Source organism: Portunus trituberculatus, chromosome 14, assembly GCF_017591435.1.
Source record: "Portunus trituberculatus isolate SZX2019 chromosome 14, ASM1759143v1, whole genome shotgun sequence".
Lineage (NCBI taxonomy): Eukaryota > Metazoa > Arthropoda > Malacostraca > Decapoda > Portunidae > Portunus > Portunus trituberculatus.
In genome coordinates this window covers 9161684-9183421 of record NC_059268.1, presented here as the reverse complement: position 1 = coordinate 9183421, position 21738 = coordinate 9161684, and the positions used below count along the sequence as shown (strand labels likewise).

The 21738-nt window shown below is 42.4% G+C and overlaps 1 protein-coding gene across 7 annotated transcripts in view; it reads right to left on the bottom strand.

Moving 5' to 3' along the window:
* LOC123503556 (disks large 1 tumor suppressor protein-like) overlaps positions 1-21738 on the bottom strand; it is a 610283-nt gene that overhangs the window by 194381 nt on the left and 394164 nt on the right. The gene's annotated exons all lie outside the window — the stretch shown is intronic.

The following is a 21738-nucleotide window of genomic DNA, read 5'->3' as shown; positions in this document are numbered from 1 at the left end:
AAGACAACAATAATTTACCTTAAGTAGATGAATGGCAGATTAAAATATTACCTAGAAATGAAAAAGTATATGTAAGAGATTAAAGGCAAAGGAAGATGTTTTTAGACCATAGTATAACGAATTAGAACAATCAGAAGGTTAACGAGGAAAGCGAAAAACAAATTATGAGTAGTAGATAGCCAGCCAGGCAAAGATTGATCCCAAGGGATTTTATCAGGTATATAGGACGAAGAAGAGATCATTAATAGGTCCATCAAAGGCAGCTGATGAGGAGCTGGTTAATTCTTGGGAGGAGAATATTAAAATTATGAAAGAGTATCTCTTAATTTTCTTTACCCAAGAAAACATACAGGAAAATAAGGAAGCTGAGAAAATTTTTAGAGAAGAGAATGAGGACATAGTGGATATGGGGATAGTTACACTAAAAAAAATTGAAGCACGGACCAGACGAAATATATTATATAGAGTACTTCAGGAATGCAAAGAGGATGAGGATGATGAGTAAAAATAGGTAGGTTTGTTTCACACAGGCAATGCCATGGGTAGGCCTGATCGATTCTCGCTGCTTCCCTTATCATCTCATGTTCATAGTTACTCCTCGATATCTCAGAGCTGGGCAAGAGGTGGAATGATGGAAGCCTTTCGCGAGCAAACACGACTCGCGTGCTGAGACACAAAGGTTCTGATGTGTGGTATTTGATGTGAGACATAGCAACGACAAGCTTACTCGATCAAGTTAAAGTTGAATAAACTAAAGCATCATTTGACAAATTTTTTACAATATGTAGTTCACTGGCTAACTATTCACTGGATATTTCCGCTCGGTTTCATTGTAGTTTCCAGATTTTATACTTTATATATATATATATATATATATATATATATATATATATATATATATATATATATATATATATATATAAGTTGAATCATATGTGTGTGTGTGTGTGTGTGTGTGTGTGTGTGTGTGTGTGTGTGTGTGTGTGTGTGTGTGTGTGTGTGTGTGTGTGTGTGTGTGTGTGTGTAATTCACCTCGGTGGCCTGCTGGTCACCCAGCCAGTCTTCCCCATTACGGAGCGAGCTCAGAGCTCATAGACCGATCTTCGGGTAGGACTGAGACCACAACACACTCCACACACCGGGAAAGCGAGGCCACAACCCCTCGAGTTACATCCCGTACCTATTTACTGCTAGGTGAACAGGGGCTACACATTAAGAGGCTTGCCCATTTGCCTCTCCGCGCCGGGACTCGAACCCGGCCCTCTCGATTGTGAGTCGAGCGTGTGTGTGTGTGTGTGTGTGTGTGTGTGTGTGTGTGTGTTGCACTTTAACACTAGCAATAGCATCTTCATATCATTTTGAAATCCGACACCACGTGACTATATAACGTTGCCATCATTATAACATGCATAATTATTCATCATTCATTACTCTCATCTCTCTAAAATTTCTGATTGGGGCAGAGAAAACTTACTAGTGTTCAATGCCTCAAAAACTACAACCTTCCAGACAACTATACCCCCTTCTACAATGACGCTCAGCTGTCCCCATCTTCAACACTGAATATTCTCGGTCTGTCCTTTACTTATAATCTAAACTGGAAACTTCAAATCTCATCTCTTGCTAAAAGAGCTTCCATGAAGTTAGGCGTTCTGAGGCGTCTCTGCCAGTTTTTCTCGCTCCTCCACCTACTGTTTGTACAAAGGACTTATCCGTCCTTGTATGGAGTACTCTCCGCATGTTTGGGGGGATTCCACTTACACAGTTTTATTAGAAGGGTGGAATCAAAAGCTCTCATCAACTCCCCTCCTCTGACTGATTGTCTTCAGCCTCTTCCTCATCGCCGGAATGTTGCATCTCTTGCTATCTTTCATCCCCATTTTCATGCTAACTGCTCTACTGATCTTGCTAACTACATCCCTTCCCTCCTCCTGGGGATTCGCTGCACAAGGCTTTCTTCTTCCTCTCACTTCTATTCTGTTCACCTCCCTAACGCAAGAGTTAACCAGTACTCTCAGTCTTTCATTCCTTTCTCTGGTAAACTCTGAAACTCCCTACCTGTGTCTATTTCTAACTTCCTATGACTTGACTTCATTCAAAAGGGAGGTTTCAAGACATTGCTCCCTGTCTTTTGGCTAATTCTGTCAGCTCTGAAAAAAAAAAAAAAAAAAAAAAAAACTGGCACCTGAGTGGGCCTTTTTTTTTTCTTACTCAAAGACACACACACACACACACACACACACACACACACACACACACACACACACACACACACACACACACACACACACACACACACACACACACACACACACACACACTTTCTTCTGCGTTCTTTGGTCCCTCTGTATCTTCCCTCCCCATACTTGACCCTGTGTTAAGAACGAGTAAGTGCTGAAAGGCCACATGACCATCCATAGTCGGACTTTCATAAACGACTGTAGTACCAGGAAATACTTCAGATTCGAGGTCACCCTTCAAAATGTGCTAATAATTAGTCTTACCTAACATCAAGGGGCGACATGTTCGTTACGTGGAGGAGATGAAAAAGAGAATAAAGTAACTTAAGAACCAATTAAGAAGCTTTTTTTCTTCCCTGTACACGTGGCACAGCTGACGTAACCGTGTCAGGAGAGGATAGATCTCTCTCTCTCTCTCTCTCTCTAAATCTCTACTCTAGACTTCTTTTTTCATAAGGCGGAAATTAAGAAATGGAAAGCGTGTTATTCAGACTCAGGAACCGTATCACGTAACATCAGTGTCTGCCAACGCTTCAAGACGGTTGTGTTCTGAGCACTGCACCCTAGACTTTTCAGCGTTGTTTACTGATGTGCGTGTCCAGTGTGACTGGACCATATTCTGTTACATGGGTTTACGGTTCCAGTGACAGATTAATAAAATTTCCATATTATTTAGGGGAGAAATACTCTTGAGAACTCTATAATTTGACAGAAGGAAAGGATTAAGAGGTTAACCTGATGGTAACAAAGCCATGCCTACCGCCATGTGTTCCCCACATCAAACCTCTTTCTTACCATTCGTTCTTTTCTTCATTTACTCATCTACTTAACAGATTAGCTCTCGTAATTCTCTTTGTCTCACATCTCGTAGGACGCAATACTGGAGGGAGGAAAATCAATACTTGTGGAGGGACGTCAAAAAAGATTCTTTACAGGAGACAAGGGTAAGAGGGAGGAGGTAGACTTAGCAGCCAAAAATTACGTGAATTGCAATGGATAATTTCATACTAAACACGATAGAAACTTTTGTAACGCATAGGAAAGTTGGAAGCAGACCCGCCTGTCCCGAACTTTCCAATGGTTATCAAGATGTGTGAGTGTGGACAAGAATAGCATCACTGCCCGCCCCCATGTCAATTGAGAACACACACACACACACACACACACACACACACACACACACACACACACACACACACACACACACACACACACACACACACACACACACACACTTTTTCACTCTCTATTCTTCTTCTATTCCCTCTTAACTTCTCTCCTCCTCTTTTTTTTCTTCCTTTCCTCTCCCTCTCGTTCTCTCTTTGGACTGTGAAGTGAGCGACTCTCTTCTCCTTCAGCTAGCACAACATTAAAATGCTTTTCTTGTCTCTCCATGCAGAAGCGAGTGAGTCTTGGCATCTCAGTCTCAGTGCTCCCCCGCCCCTAAGTGAGTCACCGGCTCACCGCCTCGCCCTTCCACCCTTGTCAAGTTGTCAGTGTCCGCGGTACAAGGCTGACGATCGTGACGTGATATCCCCTCTCACTCACATGCATATACATACTGAGAAGCAACAGCAATATGCAGCTAGGACTTCAATTATTCCTTTCATCGTAGCATCAAGTATGAAACACAAACAAAACGATCCATAAAGAAGAGAAAATAACAAGAAATGCAGCTGCATGGACAGGCTAATCGATACTGAAAACATTATGAAACAACTTTTCCTTTCAGACTGTTGCGGGTGAACTGACGTTGCTTGCTATGTCCATTTAGTGGTTGTGGTTGTGACTGCTTTTGCTCTCCCTCCTGGAAAACAATCTCCATGCAACATTTTTCATGCTACCTGGTCTTAGTTTACTCTGTCACTACTGGATGGAGTGACTGATGGGGATGAGTCTTCGATCTTAAATTGCTGTGCCTTTTAGTTTAGACAGGACGGTGAAAGTTGTCACAAAGCGGCTTGAAGGAACTTGCAGGTCTGCTGATGTACGCCCTTCTTTTGTGTTCATTCATGTTACAGAAGAAGGACAGAGGGATCAGAATGCCACTCTCCTGACTTTCCTTTGCAGCAGCTCAAGGAATACACAGTTGTTGATGTTTTTGACAAGCTAGAAAGAAAAGTACCTGAACTTCATAAATGGTTGAAGATGTTTGGCATAATCTAAAACAGCAACTGGGAGTCTAAACTGTGAGAGATTGATATGGGCAACTGTGGCGAAAATGAACACAGAGGGTGTACCAGTATTCATGTCATCGATTCTCAGAAACTCGCTCCATCAGGTTTCATATCTGTAAGAAGCACCGCCCCCTTCAGATTCTCTTTGTTAACGGCAAACTCGTTACATGTTTATATAGTTAGAACAGTTGAGTTGAATGGCATTACAAGGCTCAAGCAGAGATACATTTCGGAGAATTTACTACGACTCAATCGCCTTTGTCCGTTTAACTGCAAGTTCAATAGACCTCATCATTCCGTCCTTGGTAATACCCATGTCAAATAATAAGTAAGCCAAAATATCAAGAGGAGGGAGAGGAGCAACAATGCAATACTAGTGCTGCTTCTATTACTACTACTACTACTACTACTACTACTACTACTACTACTACTACTACTACTACTACTACTACTACTACTATTACTACTACTACTACTACTGCTACTACTACTGTTACTACCACTATCACATATGGATAATAATAATAATAATAATAATAATAATAATAATAATAATAATAATAATAATAATAATAATAATAATAATAACAACAATGAAAAGAAAATAAGAGGAGGAGGAAGAGGAGGAAGAGGAGGAGGAGGAAGAGGAGGAGGAGGAGGAGGAGGAGGAGGAGGAGGAGGAGGAGATGGAAAAAGAAGAAGAAAAAGAGGAAGAATAAAAATAAGAATAAGATTAAGATAAAGAAGAAGAAGAAGAAAAGAGGAAAAATAAAAATAAGAATAAGATTAAGATAAAGAAGAAGAAGAAGAAGAAAAAGAAAAGGAGGAGGAGGAGGAGGAGAGCAGGAGGAGGAGGAGGAGAAACAATAAAAAAAAATAAAAGCAGAACACGAAAAGATGTCACACATGCAAAAATGAAATAATGACATGCAGAGAGAGAGAGAGAGAGAGAGAGAGAGAGAGAGAGAGAGAGAGAGAGAGAGAGAGAGAGAGAGAGAGAGAGAGAGAGAGAGAGAGAGAGAGAGAGAGAGAGAGAGAGAGAGAGAGAGAGAGAGAGAGAGAGAGAGAGAGAGAGAGAGAGAGAGAGAGCCACGTATACGCAAAAGTAAAAGTAAACAATAAACAGAGGTAAAGAAGACAAGAAGGACGCGAAGAAGGAAGGTGGCGGAAAGAGGTGAGAGTATAAATAGACGACGAAGTGACTTTAATTAGATGGATGTGTCGGTAGAGGGCGTTGGGGTGGCCTGGTGTGAGGGAGTAGTGGGAGTGGGGGCCGCTTCACCTGTGTGTGTGTGTGTGTGTGTGTGTGTGTGTGTGTGTGTGTGTGTGTGTGTGTGTGTGTGTGTGTGTGTGTCTGTAGCGAACTTCATTAGTGGCGACCGGAAAGCTGGGAATAGAGCAAAACACATAAATTTCGTTTCTCGTCAGTTCCTTTCTCTCTCTCTCTCTCTCTCTCTCTCTCTCTCTCTCTCTCTCTCTCTGTGTGTGTGTGTGTGTGTGTGTAATAGTCAGAGGTAAACAACGGTAAGGACGAGTCATGGCGGCGGTGGAGATCGTGAGGGTTGTGGCGGCAACATTAAGAGAGATGTGGTGATGATTAAAGAGGAAAGTTTCAAGACAATTCCAAAGGTAGGTCGGTCACAATCTAAAGACTATTTCCCTACAAACTTTCACGGAGAAGCGATTAAGGACACTCATCTTTCATATATATGTATTTTTCTGGCCTTTTACCTGGCTTCTTTTCATGTGATTTCTTATGTTTTAAATTCATGACATTAATGATGATGCTAATGATATAAATTATGACGAAACTTCAGCAAACTCTTAGATTAATAACAACTGACACCAGCAACCTGTTCCCAGTAGCATTATTCATCTTTTTATTCTTAGCAGCAGGCTTCTTAATCAGAAAAGAAGGCGAAAGATAAATGGTGGGCGATTATATGTACGTGGGTTGCATTGAAGGTGTTGCTTAAAGAGAGGGATAAGCCTTGAGTAAAGAGAAGACAGTCAACTACCACGACAATAAACACAGCACAGCTTGTGTTTAGCCAATGGGAAGGCTCACTTTTCATTTCCTGATGTCTTACAATAACGTTCCTCCCATCATGTTGTCAGGGATTTGCTGGGTATTCCGTTACATTCACGCTCAGAAAAACTTCTCTAAAACGCATATGATATAAGGTAAGGCTAAGGTAGCTTTCTAGTTCATGCCTGCATTAGATAAAGTACACAGCCAAACGTAACATTCAAGCTCGTTCTGCTTCCCTTTCAGGATACACGCAGGAAATTACGTATGGATGATGAACGCCTGGCTGGACTAGGAGCCATCTACTGCCTGGGAAAATCGATGAAGACTTCGTAGCAATTACCTAACAATTACTCCACAGAGACGCTGAGGTGATACTAGGAACAATTAGAACAAACTACCGTCCGCACCAAATCGCATGACAGTCATACACATAAGATAACATCCACCATAAAATGATCAGAAGATACAATTGTGCTGTCGTGTAAACTTCTCATTCAGTCTCCCATTTCACTTTTCCTTATTACAGTAAAAGCGGGATTTGTTCAAGAGAGATTTCAAAACTAACTAAGATAACTGTGGTAAGATGAAAGTTCTCTTATCCAATGCTAGACTGTCTCTAACAATCCATACCACAAACCAAATCCTTCGCATACTGAACGGACACAGAACACTGCCACCAAGTACAGTATTTCTATTGTCACTGCGACTTTCTTTGACCATCTAAGACTCTGAACTGCTGCGTCATTTCCTTATCCTTCCATCTAGTGAGTGATGTCCCAATGAGAGCATTAAATAGAATTAAGGTGCAATTATTCTACGTAGATATATATTTTGTATTATTTAATATTTGGATACTTTCTGGGCATTGGGGTACACGTTATAGTCATGGATCTTCGTGTGTGTATTTTTCACTCATGATCGAGAGGTTTTGCGAATGTTTCAGACTCTTCAGGCAGAAAAGCATAGCTCCCTCCACTCAAGGTCCAAGTTGTTGAGAGATTACCGCAAAGTTTCACGATAAAAATTTCCTTCTTTGCGGTCCGTGTTATCTGATTACCCAGAAGGAATTCTAAACTCCAGGAAAGATGTAAGAGTGGGATTACTTTCTCTTTTTTCTCTCTTTTCCGCTACTCATTCCAAAACCCAATATGTACCTCGAGTGATTCTTATTAATCGTTTCTACTTTACTTCAGTTGCCATTCTCTTTTACCTTCTTTTATCTCTTTCTGCATTTGTCTACCATTTTCTCCTTTCCTAACTACTACTTTCACTCCACCATATTTTCTTTTTCCTTTCTTTTCTATTACTCTTCCCAGGATTCCTTGTTCTTTCTTTCAATTCTCTCCTTTCTCCATCACTCCGGCTTCGTTTCTTCATCATTCTCCCATCCTTTCCTTCTCCTTATATAGTACGTCCACCCTTCTCTTTTCTGTCTCTTCCTTACTATCATCCTCGCTCACTTCTCCTACTCTTCCTACTCACCTCAATCTATGAAGAAAAATACCTATTGCAAAATCAATTAATGAGGGTTTTGATTCATCGCCTACTCTTGATATAATGTGCGAGCTAAGAACAGCATAATTACCATCACCATAATATTCACGTTATGGGCGATAATAGCACAAGTTTGCCCATAATTCATCAGTGGGATCGATGCACAAGCTTGATAACTTAGAACCTTCCCTTATCACAAACTCCTGTCCAGCTTCACCCTGCTCATATATGCTGCCACGTACAGGGATTACGCAGCGATCACAACCCACGGTATAACGGCTTAACTTGATGAATGAGAGAGAGAGAGAGAGAGAGAGAGAGAGAGAGAGAGAGAGAGAGAGAGAGAGAGAGAGAGAGAGAGAGAGAGAGAGAGAGAGAGAATGAGGGAAGATGCAAGAGGCTACCAGGCCTACACGTGGCAGTCCCTGTGTGACCAAAGCTATCCAGTTCCACCTACCATCTTCCATAAACTTGTCTTATCATCCTTTAAACTTCTCTATTGACTCATCACTAACAACCTGATTACTGATTCCGTCCCATTTATTAACCACTCTATTACAGAACCAGTTTCTTCCTATTTCTTTCCTAAACCAAAATTTCTCAAGCTTGAACCCATTATTTCTGGCTCTGTTCTGGTTACTGATCCAAAGAACTTTACTCATGTTCCCTTTGTTAAAACCTTTACACCACTTAAATACTTGTATCAGGTCCCTTCTCAACCTCCGTCTCTCTAAAGAATGCAAATTTAATATCTTCAATCTCGCTTCGTACGGAATACCACTAATCCTCCTGTATCCTTTTAGACTTTCTACTTTGCACTGATTCTAATGGACCTATATCCTTCCTATAATGTGGGGACCAGAGAGAGAGAGAGAGAGAGAGAGAGAGAGAGAGAGAGAGAGAGAGAGAGAGAGAGAGAGAGAGAGAGAGAGAGAGAGAGAGAGAGAGAGAGAGAGAGAGAGAGAGAGAGAGAGAGAGAGAGAGAGAGAGAGAGAGAGAGAGAGAGAGAGAGAGAGAGAGAGAGAGAGAGAGAGAATTACATGAACACAATATAGTACAAGTGATAAAAAAAAAACGAAGGATTAACTTAAATGTAGAAGAATCATTTACTTCGATAAATTTTCTTTTTTCTTGCATTGCTCGCGATTACGTAACTCACAAACTAAGATTACATAATGTGACAGATTTAAGCTTCAAGAGGTGCTAGGGAGTATTGATTTCCGTTTGATTCATTTATTCTTCCCTTCCACCACCACCTGCCTCGACTTCCTTACATTGTTTCTTGCGAGTCTAACCTAACCTAAGCTAACCTAACCTAATCTAACCTAACCTTACCTTACAGTGTTTCTTGCGAGTCTAACCTAACCTAACCTAATCTAACCTAAGCAAACCACCAGCCTCGTCTTCCTTACAGTGTTTTTTGAGAGTCTAACCAAACCTAACCTAACCTAACCTAACCTAACCACCAGCTTCGACTTCCTTACAATGTTTCTTGCTGGTTTCCGGAGCTTCTACTTAAGTTCACGTGTAAAGAAAGCAGATGAAATTTTACGAATATGACCACTCGTTAATGTGTAGTTAGAGAAAATAAAAGTACTGAAAAGATAATGATTGTATTTGACTTAGTTCTCTTCTTCTCTCTTCTCCCTCTCCCTCTCTCTCTCTCTCTCTCTCTCTCTCTCTCTCGCTCTCTCTCTCTCTCTCTCTCTCTCTCGCGAACTTGCAAAACGTCATTCGTCTTGTTGAGTTTAAAACATTACTGTAAACACCAACTGACGAGAATATAGCAGCAGACAGGAAAACCAGAGAGAGAGAGAGAGAGAGAGAGAGAGAGAGAGAGAGAGAGAGAGAGAGAGAGAGAGAGAGAGAGAGAGAGAGAGAGAGAGAGAGAGAGAGAGAGAGAGAGAGAGAGAGGAGAGAGAGAGAGAGAGAGAGAGAGAGAGAGAGAGAGAGAGAGAGAGAGAGAGAGAGAGAGAGAGAGAGAGAGAGAGAGAGAGAGAGAGAGAGAGAGAGAGAGAGAGAGAGAGAGAGAGAGAGAGAGAGAGAGAGAGAGAGAGAGAGAGAGAGAGAGAGGTCGCTAAAATGTAGTTCACTATTACGCTAAAATAGGGAATCGTAACCTGTAGTGCTTATTTAAGTTGTGACAATGAGTAATATAGACAGTGAGTGCTTGTCTGTCTGTCTGTATGCATGTATGTTCGTAGAATTAACGAGAGTGAATGTGCATACGTTTAGTACTGTGAATATATCCGACGACTATTTTATTCAGCCAGTAGATGACAACAATACCTGGAGATAACGTAAATGTATTAGAAAAGTAATTTAATCAATATATACTCAGGTTAACATTGGTAGTGTCACGAATATCAGCGGCTGTTTATGGTGGTGATTGTGTTGTGATTGTCGTTGTCGTATCCAAGTAAAGGTAGTGGTAGTAACTGTAGTCATTGTTGTGGTAGTATCAGTATATGGTGGTTATAGTGGCAGTAGTTATAGTGGTAGTAGTATCAGTATTATCATTATTATTAATAGTGACAATAGTAGCAGTAGTACCTGGTGACCGAATGAAGCCAGCACTGCCCCAATACCACCTTTCCTTCCCCCACAAGGCAAAATGATCAGTAGCACTACACACCACTCGAGGGTGGGGTTATTTTACGACATAAATTGTTCAGAGCTTTTGATCAACCAGTGCGTCCCCCTTACACCTGCCAGCACTCACCCTCCAGCCTGCCAGGACTCTCCCTAACACCTGTCCGTCACATACCTGCAAGGAAAGATGAAAAATATTGAATACATAGATGGAAAAGAGAATATTAGAATTAAGTAATGAAAAATACAAAATTGCCTCAGCAAAATGCTTGAATACTGCATTTTGTTCTTAACGGGAAGCTAAAACATGAATGATTTTAACAGCAATATCACTAGTGTGAAATCCTGGAGTGAATTTAGGTGCAGTTAAGAAAATGTACTGAAATCGATGTAAGCTGGGAAGAGTAATGGTCCTTGTCATTACAACATAAGTTACAGAAAATTGAGAAGAATTACACACACACACACACACACACACACACACACACACACACACACACACACACACACACACACACACACACACCGCGTAGTGTAGTGGTTAGCACGCTCGACTCACAATCGAGAGGGCCGGGTTCGAGTCCCGGTAAGCGGCGAGGCAAATGGGCAAGACTCTTAATGTGTGGTCCCTGTTCACCTAGCAGTAAATAGGTACGGGATGTAACTCGAGGGGTTGTGGCCTCGCTTTCCCGGTGTGTGTTGTGTGTTGATGTGGTCTCAGTCCTACCCGAAGATCGGTCTATGAGCTCTGAGCTAGCTTCGTAACAGACACACACACACACACACACACACACACACACACACACACACACACACACACACACACACACCGCAGTGTAGTGGTTAGCACACTCGACTCACAACCAAGGGTTCGAGATCCCGGGAGCGAGAAGGCATATGGACAAGCCTCTTAATATTATGTAGCCTCTGTTCACCTAGCAGCAAGTAGGGAAGGGATGTAACTCGAGGGGTTGTGATCCCGCTTTACCGATGTGTGTGGTGTGTGATGTGGTCTCAGTCCTACGTGAAGATCGGTCAGTATGAGCTCTGAGGTCTTTCCGTAAGGGAAAGGCTGGCTGGGTGACCAGCAGGCGACCGTGGTGAATAATAAAACACACACACACACACACACACACACACACACACACACACACACACACACACACACACACACACACACACAAATGTCTACTATGTACGAAATTCATCATCCAGGCAAATCACATGATTAAGAAAAACATATGATAAAACTGTACCACAAGAACACAAACACATGATACACCAACACATATCATGAGCCACAATACAACCTCATCCTCGTCTTTCTCTGCATGTTGCAGCATAAAGAACGAAACAACAATGAATACATGACACTGTTGTTGTTTACCTACCCGGCCTCCTTTCCCCTCCTGCTCGATATCAACAATAGGTCAAAGGCGATCAATGACCACGAGTAGTGGCTTGTGGACGCGGCCGAGGGAAGGCGGCGGGGAGCCAGACGAGACGGAGTGGGAGTACAATATAGGGAGGGATAGAAGAGAAAGGACTGAAGGGTAGAGAGGCAAGATGTGAAAAGAATGGACGATAGGAATGGAAATGTAATGACAAGGAAGAACACAAAGGGAAGGAGAAGTGGTTATCTAAAACTGGCAGCAGGACGAGTGAGGATGAGTGGAGGAGGACGAATAAGGAAGGCGAGTGGGGACTAGAGGCCACAAGTGTAGATGGGTGAAGGTCGGGAACATAAATCCCTCCTTCACAGTTCCTTGATATAGACAGACGGTCAAGATGGTGTCGTTGATTATGATGGTAATGATGTGAAATGCTTATGATAATGCAAATATTAATACTGTTAAGAAACTTGGGGCCGCCATGGTACAGTGGAACCATACGTGCTTTAGGATCCGAGGGGTCTCCAAGCGCACGGGTTCGAATCCTGTCCACGGTCCGAATGTAGGTTGGGCTTCCTCACTCGGGGCAACGGTTTCCTTGCGGGTGAGCTTTGAGATAGGAGGTACCCCAAAAAGTATCCCCTTTAGCCCATAAATTCCCGTGAAAAACTCGCATAGTATAAAAAAATGCCGAATGGTATAAAATAAAATAGTTACTATCACGAGGAAGAAGAAAAAAGATATTATGAAAAGGGACTCATGAAAAAAGAACATACGATCATCCGGTAATCAGTTACAATTTCAATTAAACTCATACAAATTGATACATTTTTTTCGTAAACTTTTATTTTTTTTTTTCATATTTTTACTTCAGCACTGATCTGTAATCGACAAACAACTTAAAAACCATCTACAAAGTCTCACATCACTAGACATGAGCAGGGACCCCAGTAGCTTTACTCTCCCTCACTATGCCCCTGACTTTCATGTATACTCTTAAACTTAACACGTTGATTCAGAGGAAGTGTTTATTTACCCATGATTTTTATGGAGACTCAAAATCCTGCTGCTGTGAAGGAAATGACGATGATACCCGCTGTGTCTGTCCAAAGTTTAGCATAGAAGCTTAACATGTTTCACTAAGACTACGTGTCGACAATCTTAGTGGATATAGTTTTCCTTGCAACTCAAATTCTATCCACTGTGCCATTACTCACTAAATTCTTTCATGATAACTAAGGCTGTGCGAAACTACTGATTGTCTTGATGAGGGCACAGTGTATAGCATCAATAAATCTTCCTCATGCTGATACAGATCAAATAAATAATAGTTAGGAGAAGAATAACACCTTAACAAAATCTAACCAAGGACTTACCAGACTCTCCTCTAACTCGTTAATCTAATCAAACCTTTCGTTATGTAAATGACAAACAAGAATAACCGGCAAAATTATACAAACTATACAAAACCACTATAAGCAAATGGAAGTCCTGAAATGTGGGCAAAAGCTGCATGTAACCGCACGTCTGCTACAGGCTTCTGAATAATGTTTATACACTTGTTTATTTATCTATGTATCTATTTATCTATCTATTGAATTCACATTTTTCATAAGATATATAACATTTTAAATGAAACATGTTTTTAATATTAACCTGAAAAAATAATGATAGGATCCCAGTTTTTTGCTTTACTCGAACACGGGATATTGCATTACAAGACCAGCGGCATTTGCATTCCTGGTGACGATAACTATTTACTCTTTCCTCACGTACACACGAGTTCTGGCACAACTGATGAAGTTATAAATTACATAAAAGCTGCGTTTTCAGTTATTCATATATTTTTGTTCTCCAAAGGCTTGAATAATAACGAGGGCGTGAGTGTTACATCTACGGACAAGGACCAGGCTTAGTTGCATTGACTATGTCGGTTCTCACCTACCTTCCGTGGAGGCGCCACCACCACGTCGCCGCCGCTTCCCTTATAACCAGTGAAGGAAGACATTGAGGAGGAAGCAGAGCATCCTCCCTCCCCGACACTGCCGGTGGTGCTGTTTCCGTTGGAGGCATACTGCGAGTATTCCGAATACGAGATAGTGTCAACGAAAGAGTCGAACCTGACCACCTTCCGTCGATGACGGGGCGGACAGAGCGTGCACATCCTCCCTCACCCCTGGAGCATGGTGCGGCCTACGGCTGTCCCGGGAGGCTCGCCCGCCGCCCTGCACACCACTTTATCGATCCTCGCCTGCCAGGGCACTCATCAAAATTGGAAACCAAAATAATGTTATTATCTTGTCTCTTTATTACACCCTTATTTTTTCTTACTATAAATCATATTTTTTGCAGTTTCTTTCGATACTTTACATCGTTCTGGCAACCGTATAATTCCTCTCAAAATTCTAGTCTGGCTTATCACGCAATGAATTAATTATTTTTTTCCTCATGTTCTCGCCACCTTTTGGTGGAGTGGGGAGAGTCGCCTGCCGGACTGCAGTGGCGACACGGAGGGCACAACGCGGTAAAGCAGAAATTCAGATTTACATCCATTTTCTGCATCAATAAAAAGAGCTTACGTCACCACCAGTTGATACACGTTCCAGTCACTCACCAGCCGCGGCCACTCACACTCGCCAACTCTTCACATTGGCGCTCCGTGATACCTGAATAGAACCTGTTGAGCTGCTTCCTTTGCAAGAGGCTGGCACAATACACACTGAAAACCCAAGACCTGTGGCTGTCGACACCCACTGGGTCGTCTGGACGCAGAGCATAGAGAGGATCGCAGAGGCAGAGAACCGCTGTCTAACTCGGGAACTCGTTTCTTGCTACAAAAGCTCTCATTTCCCCCGTCCAACCCATCATCCTCCCGACCGTCCTTGCCCGCGGCTGATAGAAACTTTCCTTGCCTCTCTTAACTTCCTATCATCGAACTTTATGTCTCTCTTCTGTCATTCCAAAATTTCTCTTTTTTCTACAGACATTAATATTTCGGTCTTTGTTTAACCTCAATGTTCTTCATTTAGTGTCCTCTACTTTTCAATCTTAAAACGATATATATACTGTCGTAGGTTTTGAAGATAAATGAGAGAGTTGCATGTATTTCAAATACACACACACACACACACACACACACACACACACACACACACACACACACACACACACACACCAGACACTTGATCATTCTCTCACCCATTCCACCTCCACGCATTGATAATTCAGTGAGCAGAAGCAAAGCAGCTTCGGAGGTGAGGCGGTGTCGGCAAGGGTTAGCAGGCAGTAGGGCGAGTTGTCTATGTCATCATCTTCACTGGTTTATTTCATTCAAAAAAGAGACTGGACTGTTTGAACACCTGCATACACCAAATGGTTTCTTTCAGTACCATAAGAAGGGCAGCGAGTTTGGAGAATTCGAAGAGACGGAAATGAAGAGAAAGGAAGACAAATACTGCTGAAAAGGCTGAGCGAAAGATGTTATGGGGGAGCAAAGATAAGAAAATTCAGAGCGTTCTCTCTCTCTCTCTCTCTCTCTCTCTCTCTCTCTCTCTCTCTCTCTCTCTTGCCAATAGTGAATCACAAACATCATTGCGTGCTGACTGCTGTATCGAAGCCAAGATAAACACAGCGCTACGAACACTGAGGGACGATACATCATAGAAAGAATTCCATCCATCTCATCATTACAAACGAAGTCATCACTGAAATGCATTATGCAACAATAGAACAAGGAAATAAAAACCCAATGACGCCGGAAAGCAACAAACACCACAACCTTTTTCCTTTCTATATCTCTTTTTTCTTTTTTTTATCTCCTGAGGTGAGCTGGTGACGAGGGGCAAGAAGAGAAAGAAGAGGAGGAAGGGAACCAGAAAGTGGAACAATAAGAAAATGAGATGGCAGTGGTTGAAAGGTATATAATATAGAGAGGGACAGAGGAGGAGGAGTAGGAGGAGGGGCATGAGCTAAAGAATCCGATCCTCAAAAGAACTGGCTGGTGCTTCTTTAAAGGGGAAATTTCAGGATACTCTCAAAAGCTGCTTCGAGACGTACATCGAGCCTCCCGCCATCAGACGACCACGATAGTGATGGTGGCTATAAGTAACTGTAGTGGTGGTGGCGGTGGTGGCGGTGGTGGTGGCTTCGGAATGCCTTCTGAAACACTTCCTCACGCCACCTCTTCTATTTTTAAGAGGTTTAAAGTTACACCTGTTTTTAAGATTCTAAAGACAGATTAATAAGATTTCTACATGATCAATAGTCAAAACACACTTGAGGACCAGGTTAAGCATCTCTGTGGCCTTGGAAAATAGACGTGGTTAGAGAACAGTGCATTTCTGTCTACGGGGCATGAGTGAAAGGTGGAGGTGGGAGTGAGTGAGTGAGTGAGTGAGTGAGTGAGTGAGTGAGTGAGTGAGCGAACGAGCGAGAAGGGTAGTAATGGAGGTGAAGGAGTGAGGGTTGTCGTGGCTTTTGGTGTTGGAGGCTGGGGAAGATGAATGCGGTAATTGGGTAGCCTTTGTGAGTAGGAAGCTGATGAGTCAAACCAGAAAGGATGTGATGAGTAGTACTTAAGCTTCACTAAAGGTAACGTAATGAGTTTTCCTTCACCTCTAACATGTATACACCTTCGCGTTGGCTTCTTCATCTTCTCCTTCGCCTTTTTCCATCCTAAATTTAACTCTCCTTCCGACGGCTAATACTTTAGCCTCCATTCCTTTAATATTCGCCACTTGAATCTTTGCTATCTGGCACCACGATCTCCATCACTTGTAACAACCACAGCTTGCATCATTTAGCATCAAGACACAATCTCTCTTCCACACCTTCTCGTCAACAAGCGGTCTTTCGTTCTTCTGACACTCTCCCAATTTTTTCCTCTTCCTGTATCTTGCAACTACGGACTGATGCATGGCCAGTGAGTAACGTGAGTGGTTGAGTCTTACTGAGCAGAAAGAATGTTGGTCGTTTCTTGTCTTTTGTGATGGTTTGTGTTAGTAGCGCAGTGTTGATCGGTCTCGCCTTTCCCTTGATTTTCTCTTCTGTTCTGGAAGTTAAATATCAACTCTACTTTGCAGGGAAAGGCTTGCGTGTGTTTAAAAATACCGAGGTCACATCTCATCTTTTACCTCTTGTGCGTCCCTCATCATGAAAAGCACTCACCCTTGTGAGGGACGCCTGCCTTCTTTCGTGCGAGGAAAATCTTCTTTGGTAATGGAAAAAAGAAAATGTTAAAGGGTAAGGCAACTTCCAAGGCTCCTGCCGCTTTGGATGTGACACTCATAAAAATATACACATACTACAAAATTTTTCATACTTAACTAATCGTTTCACATATGATAGAATCTCTAAGTACATTACTTCTTATTAAGCTACAGTTTATATATACATAATTCTTTTACGTGTTTAAGTTGATTCAAGTTGTATAAAATGGAGCAAATTTTATAAAACGACAAAAAATATTTGAGCTTTCATTAGCACCACCACCGTCACCGCCGCCTCCGCTGCCACCACACCCTCTTTACTTGTGTTGTGCCCAAAGGTGCCAATATTGCTGCGTAAAAGCCACTAGAAATCTTAGCGCACTTAGAAGCCACAACAACAATTATCCACATTTCCACCTCCGCCCCCACCACCAACGCACCTTTCTTCCGCCGCTCCCTCTCCACCGCGGCGGAGCTTCGATTCGTCAGGCTCAGGCGACCATGAATTAGTTACGGTGACGGAAAGGTCGTGAGCTGGGCTGCGATGAATGTGTGTGATTCACCTCGGTCGTCTGCTGGTCACCCAGCCAGTCTTCCCCATTACGGAGCGAGCTCAGAGCTCATAGACCGATCTTCGGGTAGGACTAAGACCACATAACACACTTCACACACCGGGAAAGCTAGGCCACAACCCCTCGAGTTACATCCCATACCTATTTATTGCTAGGTGAACACACCCCACACATTAAGAGACTTGCTCATTTGCCTCGCCGCTTACTGGGATTCGAGCCCGGCCCTCTCGATTATGAGTCGAGCGTGCTAACCACTACATTACGCGTTGTGTGTGTGTGTGTGTGTGTGTGTGTGTGTGTGTGTGTGTGTGTGTGTGTGTGTGTGTGTGTGTGTGTGTGTGTGTGTGTTTTTTCCAGTATTGCAAACTAAGAAATCATCAATATGGACCTCTGTCAGGCACACCCCGTTCCCTGACAACTGGACGAGCAGGTTTCAGTCGTATTACACACACAAATCGCCAAAACAACGATCAACAAAGTTAAATGTTAGTCCGCAGAATGATATTCGATGCGCAAAAAATGTGCGGCGAAACAGTGTCAAAAAAAGACTATCAAACTAGACTTATAACCAGGGAAAGTCCGACAATCTTCATTGGGACAGGTGGAAAGTAAACGCTGAACTAGGCAGGTCCTCTCTCCCGTGCAAAAAGCCTGGCAGCAGTGGACTGGCAGCGGAAAAAATGTGTGCGTAACGTAAGATGTGGCCGAGTCCCTGAACTTCCAGCAAGACAAGGGAGTCACCGCTCGTACAAAACAACAGCCGCCGCCTCAAGTGGATCCAGAGAAGCCTGGCCTTGGGGATCCTGACAACAACATTAACCTCCACGCCGTCAAGTGTTGTGCCACCCAATTAGCTCTGCCCTCACCTCACTCCTCCAGTTTTGCCTCTGCACTAACAAGGGTGTTCATCCATGCAAGGGTGCTACACTCATTGAGCCTCACACACCAAAAGAAAGCTAAGAGAAAATAAAAGGAAAGGAAGGAAAGGAGGGAAAGAAAACATCCCAGGGTTAGAATCACGGTTATTATTCTTTCATTTGCTACCTAATTTTCACAACCAGTGGTAGAGTGGTCTTTAATCAAACTCACACACCGCAAATAACTTGTTTTTCCCCTTTGTCAGGTACAATCTTGAACAAGAATTTCCGCTGTGGGGTAACAAAGCGAGCATAAATAGCACCAAATTAAAAGACTAACTATAAAAACATATTTTTAGCAGATTTGGAACAAATTACACTCCAGAGGAAGATGCGTTCCTCTTTTCTACTGCCTGTAGGGAATAACTCGCCTTGCAGTGAGACGCATGTACACAAAGGGATCAGGAAAATCATAAGCTGTTTCCTAATGCTTCTCAGAGATCCACAATGAAAATTTTATTTCTTTTCTCTCAATTGTTTTAAAATGAGCGATGGTCCATACTTTCCATACTGAAAAATGTCCGGTGGAAACTCTTCCTTGACCTGAGCATTCAGACAAATATTCAAACAGTTCTCACAGGGAATCTTTCTGCTGCAGAAATGCATTTTCTTCGTTTTTCTCTGTTTCCAACACCTGTGTGGGCGAAGGTGGGCTCGGCGCAGACGAAACTCGTGGCCAGAGTCTCTTCTCAAAAGAACCGTGATCGGGACGAGGCCAGACGGATCCTTTGCAGCACTTAGCGGCAGACATAGACAGCCCTTCTCAACACGACCAGCAAATACCAGGATATTCCAGGGGACAACTCAAAAGCGTGCCCAGACACATATGTAAGTCCATGCGCGTTCTCACGTACGCTCACACAAACTCCCTGCACGTGCACACCCACACATAAGAAAAAAGTATTTACCTTTAGATTCTACAGAGTCACATGTGTTTGTGTGTGTGTGTGTGTGTGTGTGTGTGTGTGTGTGTGTGTGTGTGTGTGTGTGTGTGTGTGTGTGTGTGTGAACTCATTCCGCCACCCCCCCTATTCACAAGTTCCCTAACCTCCACTACTTTCAATCACACCTCAGCCAGCCACCAGCCATCCCATCCTCGCCACAGCCAGCACGCCACCACATGGTACGCTGCTTCATTCCACTGTAGCTGAACATGCTTCCCTGTACCGACAAGCCTGTCACTAACAGGCTCTCCGTATTCAGAAGAGGTTATTAAAAAGAAAAACAAGAAAGGGAAAAAATAATAATACACAAGAAAAACAAACAAAAAAAACATAGGGATTAAAACTTAGTACCGAAAGACGAACAGAGGTTGAATATAACCTTCTTTTCTGATAAGCTTATTGCACAATAGGATTTATAAAGAATGATGGCTAAAAAAAGGATACAAAGGGGAAGGAAATGAATAACATGAAAGCACACACTGAACTCATAAAAGGATCAAGGTACAGTACATGCGCTAACGATTGGAGAAGCATATATAATTAAGACTTGGCGTAATTATCAGGATGAGTAGAGGAGGAAGGAGGATGTTGAGAAAGTTAGCAAGAGTTCAAACTTTGGAAGAGCGTTGATAGCCCACAGGAGGAGGAGGAGGAGGAGGAGGAGGAGGAGAAGCATGGGAATCAGCATCATTAATAAGTTACGAATCTCATTATTACCTTGAGCATCGCCACCGCCGCCACCACCACCACCTCTACCACAATCAACAGCGCCACCACGAACGTTACGACAGTCCAAATTCTCTCTCTCTCTCTCTCTCTCTCTCTCTCTCTCTCTCTCTCTCTCTCTCTCTCTCTCTCTCTCTCTCTCTCTCTCTCTCTCTCTCTCTCTCTCTCTCTCTCTCTCTCTCTCTCTCTTTCTCTCTCTCTCGCTGGAACCCTATTCTCTTCTGCTTCCAAATTCTCCGTGAATCTCGTTTTCCTTAAGGATGTGTATCTTTTCCAGCATGAAAATAAAACCGTATAGCCTTTATTTCTACATGTCTTTTTTTTCGTCTACCTATATAGTTCCCCTAAATATCATCAGCTAGTTAATACGAAGGAAATAACATCAAAATTTAATCCTCTAATTTCAAGCTATTACTCTCTCTTTCCTGAAATTAACTGCAATCAAATCTATTGTTGATGTGTCTCTGTACTTTATATTCTAAACAGAGTAATATTTTTTCATTTTCTATTAATTTATCTTTTCCTTTTTTTTTTTTTACTTTTTAACATCTAGTTCTTCTAAACTCTCAGGATTAAGATAGCCCTGAACGACAGATTTTTGGTTCTAGCATTTGAGAACCGTAACCAGGAGAGTACTGGGAAGCAGCCGAATGCCGCAAGGAAGTATTTCAGCAAACTAAGGAGTATTTCAAATCAGCCTCGCTAATACACGGCGGACCTCAAGGATGGCTGGGAACGTATAAAACTGGCTGACCTTGACATTCTACGGTCTGCTGTAGCTAATTAAAACGTTTTCTTTATTACTCTCGTGCGTTAGCTTGACGAAAAATACGAATTTCCCACAAACACGGAATAATAATTGAATTCAGAAATTGGGGTTAGCATTGATAATGTCGCGTAGGATCAATGTTTTTTTTTTTTAATGCAAGACGGCTACTGGGAAAGAAAAGTTTTTTAAAAGCCAGTCTAAAAGGAGAGGTCGATAGAAGGATAAGTGTCTTGAAACTTGGTTGATAAAATACATGGGGAAACGAACCCCATCGTCTGCCCTAACTTGAGGAAAGAGACTGTTAGGTATCCCTGCCGCTACAGGCTAATCATTTCCGGATTGTCTCTATCCTTTTTCTGGAACGTGACGAGTAGAAGCTACATGGATTAGATTATATTTTTTTTTCTCTCTCTTTCCCAACGAGGTTACGCGTTAGACTGTATGCAAATCAACCTTACCTGACTTAAATGAAGGAAATACAATTAGCATCAAAATCAAGGTGAAATGCAAAATTAGAATATCTGCGTTAACTGTTATGCGTTAAAGGCAGTTTTATTTTTCTTCTTCGTCTCTCTGAATAATGACAAAGTTCAAGATGAGAAGACCTCGAAAAAAAAAAAAAAAAAAACACAGAAAATGCAGCAACCACACGACTGCCTCTCATCGCTAATGGGACT